Source organism: Plecotus auritus (genome assembly GCF_963455305.1).
Source record: "Plecotus auritus genome assembly, chromosome: 10".
NCBI classification, from domain to species: domain Eukaryota; kingdom Metazoa; phylum Chordata; class Mammalia; order Chiroptera; family Vespertilionidae; genus Plecotus; species Plecotus auritus.
The window spans coordinates 19,389,599-19,398,845 of NC_137785.1; the positions used below are offsets into that span (position 1 = coordinate 19,389,599).

A 9,247-nucleotide genomic window follows, 5' to 3' on the forward strand; every position below is an offset into this window, starting at 1 on the left:
AGGAGGGGAAGGGGTAAGGTGAGGAATGGCTTTGGAAAACATGGCCATCTTACTCAGGCCTGCCAGGTCTGGGTGAGGAAGTCTCTTCCAGGGCTGGGTCTCAGGGGGATCTTTTTTGACTAGAAGGGTGGGAGGACCTATGGCAACCTAAGGTTGGGAAATGGACATCCCCTCTAAAATTTCAGAAGGTACTGAGCTCTCACTGGTGATGGCTTTACTTACTGTGGTTGGAGGCTGAGGGTTTGTGCTCTGTGAGATAGCGCTGGTCTCTTGCCCTAAACAAATATCAGAGACTGTGACTGCTATTCACAAGCATAGGCTCTTTGCTCCTTGAAGTAGGACGGACACTGTCAGCTCATTTATACCAGAGTCAGTGTTGCCTTTCCTCCTAGGGCTCCTCTTCAGTGTTCCCACCAACCCTTCCAGAGTGCACTCCTTTCCTGCTGCACTAACGTTCACACAGGTCCATCCCTTTTCAAAAAATCTTCTTCTGATATTTATTAATTTCAGAAAGAGGAGGGGGGAAGAGAGAGGAGGGGGAGAGAGAGAGAGAGAGAGAGAGAGAGAGAGAGAGAGAGAGAGAGAGAGAGAGAGAGACACGCCATCAGGTGTTAGAACCCTCAGTGTAGGTTTGTGTCCTGACTGAGAATGTAACCTGTAATCTTTCTATGGGACCATGTTCCAACCAACCGAGCCACCTGGCCAGGGCATAAAGGTCCATTCTTTATTAGTTGCTTCTGAGCTTATTTCTACTTGGGCACCTTTTGACTTTGTTGATTCTATTTTCATTCTTCATTTATTTCCCAAAAGGCCTTTTGTTTCAGCTGTAAAAAAAAAATATATATATGTATATTTGTAGATTTTAGAGAGAGGAATGGAGAAGGAGAGATAAAAACATCAATAATGAGAGAATCATCCATCAGCTGCCTCCTGCAAGTGTTGTTCTGGCAATTGAGCCTGAAACCCTTGCATGTGCCTTGACTGGGAATCGAACTGTGACCTCCTGGTTCATGGGTCAATGTTCAACCACTGAGCCACACAGGCCAGGCTGGTTTCACGTATTTTTAAGGTTCTCTTCCTGTCCTGCCCCTCTCTTCTCCTCTTTGTATGGTTGACAGAGCACACAACTCGCTTTCTCCTGCTCCTCTTTTCATTTACTGATTTGTTTTCCTTCTTGGACCTTGGTTTCCCTGACTCTAGGACCAAGGAACATAATCAGATCTTCCCCCTCTAAACCAGAGGGGGATGGGAATACCATTTCCCAAAGAGAGAGGGGTACAGGAAGCTTGAAGAAGAGGCCTCAGGAATCAGTGCTGAGAAGCAGGGGTTTAGAAAGGAGGAGGAGCAGATCCAGGCCCAGAGACAGAGGGGAAGTCTCCTTCCCTCTCCCAAGCATGGTCGTCAGCCTTGGAGGAAGCGGGACAAGAGGGAAGGCCATCATACCCTCCAGTCTTTCTGATATACAGGAAGCACACCAGGGCTGCTATCAGAGCTACGCCAGCCAGGACGCCAATCACGATGCCGGCAATAGCCCCATCGGAGAGGTCAGGACTTGGTAGTGTTGGATCATCTGTCATGGATAGAAAAGAGAAGGATGAGTGGAGGAGACGTTATTCTACAGTGGGGGTGCCCTGGGAAACAACTCTCAACATGAAGTCATCTCTACTTGTTCCTTCAAGGAAGAAATTTCTCCTGGGAGGGTTGCTGTGAGGTAAATAGTTCACTATATCCTTGTAATTCTTTCTCTCACTGCATTTCTAGGTTGGTGCCCAGACTTGCCACAATTCCATCCTGGCCTTTCTGCACGGAGATATGTTTGGAGCGTTGGAAATGTGAGAAAGCTGATGGCCATTTGTGTAAGTTATAACTTCCCACCTTTCATGGTTGCGTGTTTTTCTGTACCAGGTGTGACCGCCATGAATATGTGCCAGTCAGGTCTCCTTGGTGGGGACTTAACTGACGGAAGGTGGTGAATGCACCACCTGCTTTGCACAGACATCCCACAGGCTCCCAGCAGGGATCTGCAATAAGCCCAATGCTGTGAGCAATGGTTTTCACCTTGTGGGTAACCTTAGCTCAAGGACTCCCATCAGCCATGCAGATACTCTCTTAGAAGGCACTGTAGCCCTGGCGGGTGTTGCTCAGTGGCTGGAGCATTGCTCCCTGCATCAAAAGGGCACTGGTTTGATTCCCAGCCAGGCCACATGCCAGTGTTCCTGATTGGATCCCAGTGGGGGGTGTCCAAGAGGCAGCTGATAGATAATTCTCTTTCTCGCTCTCCCTTCCTCTCTCTAAAATTAAACACACACACAAACAACAACAACAACAACAACAACAACATTAGAAAAAGATGTCACGAATAGCTGCAGTGATCCTGAGAAAGAAGAACAAAGTAGGTGGGATCTCAATACCAGATTTCAAGCTGTATTACAAAGCTACTATTCTCAAAACTTCCTGGTACTGGCACAAGAACAAACATATGGAACAATGGAATAGAATTGGGAACCCAGAAATTGACCCAAACTACTATGCTCAATTAATATTTGACAGAGGACTCAAGACAGTCTCTTCAATAAATGGTGTTGGGAAAATTGGACAGATACATGCAAAAAAAAAAAAATGAAACTAGATCACCAACTTACACCATACACAAAAATAAACTCAAAATGGATAAAGGATTTAAATGTGAGATGGGAAACCATAAAAATCTTAGAGGAATCCACAGGCAGCAAAATCTCAGATATATGCCGAAGCAATATCTTTACCCAATACTGCTCCTAGGACAATGGAAACTAAAGAGCAAATAAACAAATGGGACTACATCAAAATAAAAAGCTTATGCACAGCAAAAGAAACCATCAACAAAACAACAAGAAAGCCCACTGCATGGGAGAACATATTTGGCAATGTAATCTCCAATAAGGGTTTAATCTCCAACATTTACAGGGAACTCATACAACATAACAAAAGGAAGATAAAGAACCCAATCAAAAAATGGGTATAGGACCTAAATAGATACTTTTCAAAAGAGGACATAGGAAGGCCAAGAGACATATGAAAACATGCTCAAAGTCACTAATAACCCGAGAGATGCAAATCAAAATGACAATGAGGTACCATCTCACACCTGTCAGAATGGCTATTATCAACAAATCAACAAATGACAAGTGCTGGCGAGGATGCGGAGGAAAAGGAACCCTCATGCACTGCTGGTGGGAATGCAGACTGGTGCAGCCACTGTGGAGAACAGTATGGAGTTTCCTCAAAAAAACTAAAAATGGAGCTCCCATTTGACCCAGTGATCCCATTTCTAGGAATATATCCCAAGAAACTAGAAACACCAATCAGAAAGGATATACCACCCCTATGCACCCCTATGTCATAGCAGCACAATTTACATAGCTAAGATTTGGAAGCAGCCTAAGTGCCCATCAGCAGATGAGTGGATTAAAAACTGTGATACATCTACACAATGGAATACTATGCTGCTATAAAAGGAAGGAACTCCTACCATTTGCAAGAGCATGGATGGTCCTGGAGAGCATTATGCTAAGTCAAATAAGTCAGTCAGAGAAAGATAATTATCACATGATCTCACTCATTTGTGGAATATAATGAATAACATAAACTGATGAACAAAAACAGATCCAGAGACAGAGAAGCATCGATCAGATGCTCAAACCTCAGAGGCAAGGTAGGAGGAGAGGGGATAGGGGGAGAGATCAACCAAAAAACTTGTATGCATTTATATAAGCCTATCCAATGGATCAGGGGGATGAGGGCATGAGAGGGGGACAGGGAGATGCGGGGGGGATAAGGACTCATATGTAATACCTTCATCAATGAAGAAAAAAAAGTAAAAAGATGGCTCTAGAGGTGTTTCCATCATGCTTTAAAATGAGAGCTGCTGGGGAACTAAAGGTATTGTCCACCCTGCTTCCCTTCACTCCTTCCAGGGTTGAATTAAAAAAAAATTAAAAAAGGTCTCTTCCTGAGGCTTAAACCGCCCCCGCCCCCCCGCCCCTCCCGCCGTCCCCCCCCCCCCCAATACACCTAAAGCTGTCTTGTGCAGGAGAATTTTTTCCTATTCTTGCTAGCACAAAAAGTTCTGCCAGCTCCTGGACCATGAAAAAAGAGTTTCCATTTAAGGAGGGTGGTGGCAAACCCAGAGACACACTGAACATAGGTTGTGGAAATGTTGCTGTTAGGCAGTCTGTGAACCCCCAGCTCCCTTTTCTAACCTCAAACAGGCATATGCTCTCCAACCGTCCTGAGAGGGGCATGTGTAATTCCTTGTAGATGATTCCATCCCAAACAGTCACCACTAACACCCACCTTTGTTTTGTTCCACAGCATTCCATCCTGGAAAGCAGGGATGCTCAAGGGGACCTAGTAGAGAGATGGTGCATTGAGAAGTGATAGGTTCTCATCTCATAGGCCCACGGCTCATGGAGAAAGATCACATTTTAGGAAGCCTCTTGGAGCTTCCAAAAGCCCAGGTGGCAGAGCTAAAGGGCAGTCTCCTACTTTCCTCTTGCGAAAATAATGGGCTGGGCATCACAGATATTCATCCTGGATGATCTTTATGGGCAATTGGGAGGGCTCTTTAGGTTAGAGGGATCTTTAGCTCCATAGTCACCGAATCCTACGAGTTTGTGTTCCTTTGGCTTTTCCATGAGATCCACAGAGATTCTAGGAAGAACACACTCACTACCATGGCCTATGTTTTGTCTACAGATGTTGTGTAGAGTAATTTGAGACCTTAAAACAGTATGTCCAAATGTTGTATTTCAAAGACCATCTACAACAGAATTCTTTGGGATGTTTTCTAAAGGTGCAAACTTCTGGGTCCCACTCCAGACATTCTGAGTCAGATCTTTTATGGGCAGAGCCTAGGAGTCTTAAATATCAACAAGCACCCTAAAGATTTCCTGTGCAAACTAAAGCTTGAAAACAATTGTCTGAAAGGGGCCTAATGTCAGGAGTTTTCTTCTTCAGTTTGCCAAGTGAATCCTAAACAGTAATATTCTATCCTTTAAATGTTCTCTAAGTATTCTTATCTAATAATCTTCCATAGTTTCAAAACTTCTCATTCAGATGGCTTGCTGTCTTCCCAGGTTAATTCACAAAGATGGATAAATACAAACAAACAAACAAACAACCAAAGATGGCACAGCAACCTAAATCTTTCTTTTCTTTCTCCTACACAATAACCAGATCTGCATCCTTGCCACAGGAATCTTCCAGACTCCTCCCACTTTCTTTCCTTCACAGGGATTTTTTTTCCAAGTAAATATTTGTATGTCTAATCCCATCGTGGCTGCCTCTCAGGGGATGAAAACGAACAATCCAGGCTTCAGACTTTGCACTCAACTCCTCTTTTCTTTTCCTATATTTAGTCAGTAAACATGGCCCAATGATTTTTTGTGTAATGCCTCCCTAACCCTGAATTTAAATCACTTTGCATCAGTGTCTTTTTTTTCATTTCTGTTGCCCTCACTAGTGAAATCAAGATTAAGGATTAATATTAATTTTAGCTGCTATTATGGGGTACTTACTATGTGCCAGGCTCTGTGCTAAATACTTTAGTTATATCTCATCGGATTCATATAATAACCCCATCATATAGACATTATTTTTACTGATGAAAAAATTGAGGGTTAGAGTGCTGAAAAATTTACCGAAGTCATATGATTAGTAAGCGGTGGATCCTTGACTCTAGGACCACCTGACTTCATAGAGGCTGGTGATAATAGAAGTAATAATAGCAGCTAACACCATGGAACATTTCTGGTGTGTGTGACATTTTGCTAAGGGTTTAATTCAGCAGCACATTAAATATTTCAAACAATACCATGAAGCAGGTACTCTTATTGCAATTTTCTGTTGTGGAATAGAGGCTCAGAGAAGTTGAGAATGTTGTGCAAGAAATTTGTAATTGTAAATGCTTACTTTAAAAAGAAAGAAAGATCTCAAATAAGCAATCTAACTTTACAACGTAAGGTACTAGAGAAAGAGAACAAACTAAATTCTCATAAAGATTAGAGTGGAGATAGATAAATTACAGAATAGAAAAACAAGAGAGACAATCAATGAAATGAAAAGTTGGTTCCTCAAAAGAGTTTAACAAAATTGACAAAATTTAGCCTAGATTGACTAAGAAGAAAAAGTGAGAAGACTCAAATTACTAAAATCAGAAGTGAAACTGGGTACATTATTACCAATTCTATGGAAATAATAAGAATTATAGTAGGCAGGTGGGAGCGGAGAAAGAGGGCCCAGTCCGAGGTCTGGCAGTGAGCGACAGAGCGCCCCCTGCAGCGCCCTGCCTGCGCTCCTGGAGCGCCCCAAGCTTTCCAACTCCATGGCCAGGGCGTTGCACAGGCACATCATGATGGAGCGGGAGCGCAAGCGGCAGGAGGAAGAAGAAGTAGACAGGATGATGGAACAGAAGATGAAGGAAGAGCAGGAGAGACGAAAGAAAAAGGAGATGGAAGAGAGAATGTCGTTAGAGGAAACCAAAGAACAGATCCTGAAGCTGCAAGAGAAGCTTTTGGCCCTTCAGGAGGCGAAGCACCAGCTTTTCCTGCAGCTCAAGAAAGTTTTACACGAGGAAGAAAAACGGAGGCGAAAGGAGCAGGGTGACTTGACCACTCTGACAGCAGCTGCATACCCACAGAGCCTGACTGTTCACACGGGAACTCACCTCCTCAGCATGCAGGGGAGCCCTGGAGGACACACTCGCCCAGGCACCCTCATGGCAGCTGACAGAGCCAAACAGATAGATGTTCGGACCCCAAGTGCTTACAGCCCGGCATTATGTGGGCTCAGCAGCTTTCACAGGGACCCCAGGGCATGGGCAATTCCAAGGCAGCCCAGGTGGTGCCTATGGGACTGCTCAGCCCCACCTCACTATGGACCCGCTCAACCAGCCTATAGACCTAGTCAGCAGCTCAGAGTACCTTCAGCCTTTCCTGCAGTGCAGTACTTGTCTCAGCCACAGCCACAGCCCTATGCTGTGCACAGCCACTTCCAGCCCACCCAGACAGGGTTCCTCCAGCCTGGTGGTGCCCTGTCCCTACAAAAGCAAATGGAACATGCTAACCAGCAAACTGGCTTCTCTGACTCATCCTCCCTGAGCCCCATGCACCCCCAAGCTCTGCATCCAGCTCCCTGGACTTCTCGCCTCCTCCCAGCTCCCTGTGCAGATGCAACCAGCAGGGAAGTCCACCTTTGCTGCTACTAGCCAACCTGCCCCCCCCCCCCCCCCCCCGGCTCCCTTTCCTCCAGCACAGCCAGAAGCCAAGATTCTATCACAAGTGACCATCAAATTTCATCTTCAACCTCACCCCACCCCCTGCCTTGGGTGAGGGTCCCTGAATGCCCTAGGCCAATAAAATCTATCTGGCATTACCAAAAAAAAAAAAAAAAAAAAAAAAAAAAAAAAAAAAAGAAAGAAAGAAAAGAAAAGAAACGAATTATAATAGTACTATGAATAATTGTATGACAATAAATTGGATGACTTAGATGAAATGGACAAATTCCTGGAAACACAAAACCTTACCAAGATGGAATCACAAAGAAATAGAAAATATGAATAGACCTATAAGTAGTAAGGAGATTGAGTCTGTGTAAGCATTTGACAAAATTCAACATCATTTCCTGATAAAAATGCTCAAACTATGAATAGAAGGAAACTACATCCACATTATAAAGGCCATTTATGACAAACCCACACCAAACATGACTCAATGGTGAAAGGCTGAAAGTTATTTCCTAAGATTAGGCAAGAAGATCTGCCTTCGTTTGCCATTTCTACTCAAAACTGTATTGGAAGTCCTGGTCAGCAATTAGAATGAGAAATAAAAGGCATCCAAATTGGAAAAGGAGATGTAAAATTATGTCTGTTTGCATATAATATGATCTTCTATGTAGAAAACCCTAAAGTCTCACAAAAATTGTTAGAACTAATAAACAAGTTCAGCAAAGCTGCAGGATACTAAATCAACTGGTAAAAATAAGTTGTGCTTCTATATATGAACAATGAACAATTCAGAAAGGAAATTAAGAAAATGCCATTTACAGTAGCATCAAAAAGAATAAAATACTTAGGAATCAACTTAACCAGGGACGTGAAAGACTTATATACTGAACAACTGCAAAAAAATCATTGCTGGAAAAATATGGGAAGACACTCTGTGTTCATGGATTGGAAGACTTCATATTGTTAAGATGACAATACTGCCCAAAGTGATCTACAGATTCAATGCAATCCCTATCAATATCCCAATGACATTTTTGAAACAAAAATAGAAAAATCCATCCTGAAATTCATATGGCATTTCAAGAAACCCCCAATAACCAAAACAAACTGGAAAAAGAACAAAATTGGAGGATTCATACTTCCTTATTCCAAAATTTACTGCAAGGCTTATGTAATAAAAACAGTGTGGGTACAGACATATAGAAATGGATTAGGAAGCCTAGAAATAAACCCTCATATACATGGTCAAGTGATTTTGACAAGAGTACCAAGACCTTCCCTGGCAGTTGTAGCTCAGTTGTTTGGGGCTTCATCCCGTGCACTAAAAGATGATGGGATCTATTCCTGGTCAGGAAACATTACCCAGGTTGTAGGTTTGATCCTTAGGCAGGGCATGTGCAGGAGGCAGCTGGTTGATGTTTCACTCTTACATCAATGGTCTCTCTTTCTCTTTCATTCTCTAGAATCAATTTAAAAAAAAAGTGCCAAGACCATACAAGAAGGAAAGCACAGTCCTTTCAAGAAATGGTACTGGGAAAATGGTATAACCATCAAAAGAATGAATTGGAACTACTTAACATCTTATACAAAAATTAACTCACAATGGACCAAAAATCTAAGTGTGAGAGCTAAACTTAAAAAAACTCTTAAAAGAGAACATAGGATGAAAGCTTTATGATATTGGATTTGGCAATGAATTTCTGGATAGGAAACTAAAAGCACAAGCAACAAAGAATCCTATATAATAAAAAGCTAATATGCAAATTGTCCCCATGGGTGGGGGTTCTACCAACTGGGAGTTAGATGTGCGCTAAGGTGGCTCAGAACATGGAGAGCATAGGTGATGTGGCAACTGCAGTGGGCAGCAGTGGAGGCTCTGCCGGCCCCAATGGGTGCCGAGAACAGGGGAACCGTGGAAGGATGGTGGAGCAGATGAGGGGACGGTGCCAGGCCAAGGCAGGTGTGAAGGGAGGTCCTGGTCCG

At 43.3% G+C, this 9,247-nt stretch overlaps 1 pseudogene across 1 annotated transcript; it reads left to right on the forward strand.

The window, feature by feature from the left end:
* The first annotated feature begins 1,394 nt into the window (after positions 1-1,394).
* On the forward strand, positions 1,395-7,323 carry LOC308235934 (G protein pathway suppressor 2-like; annotated as a pseudogene). Its single transcript has 3 exons — positions 1,395-1,544; positions 1,762-1,832; positions 6,322-7,323. The product of its transcript is annotated as a G protein pathway suppressor 2-like (transcript).
* The last annotated feature ends 1,924 nt before the right edge of the window (positions 7,324-9,247 follow it).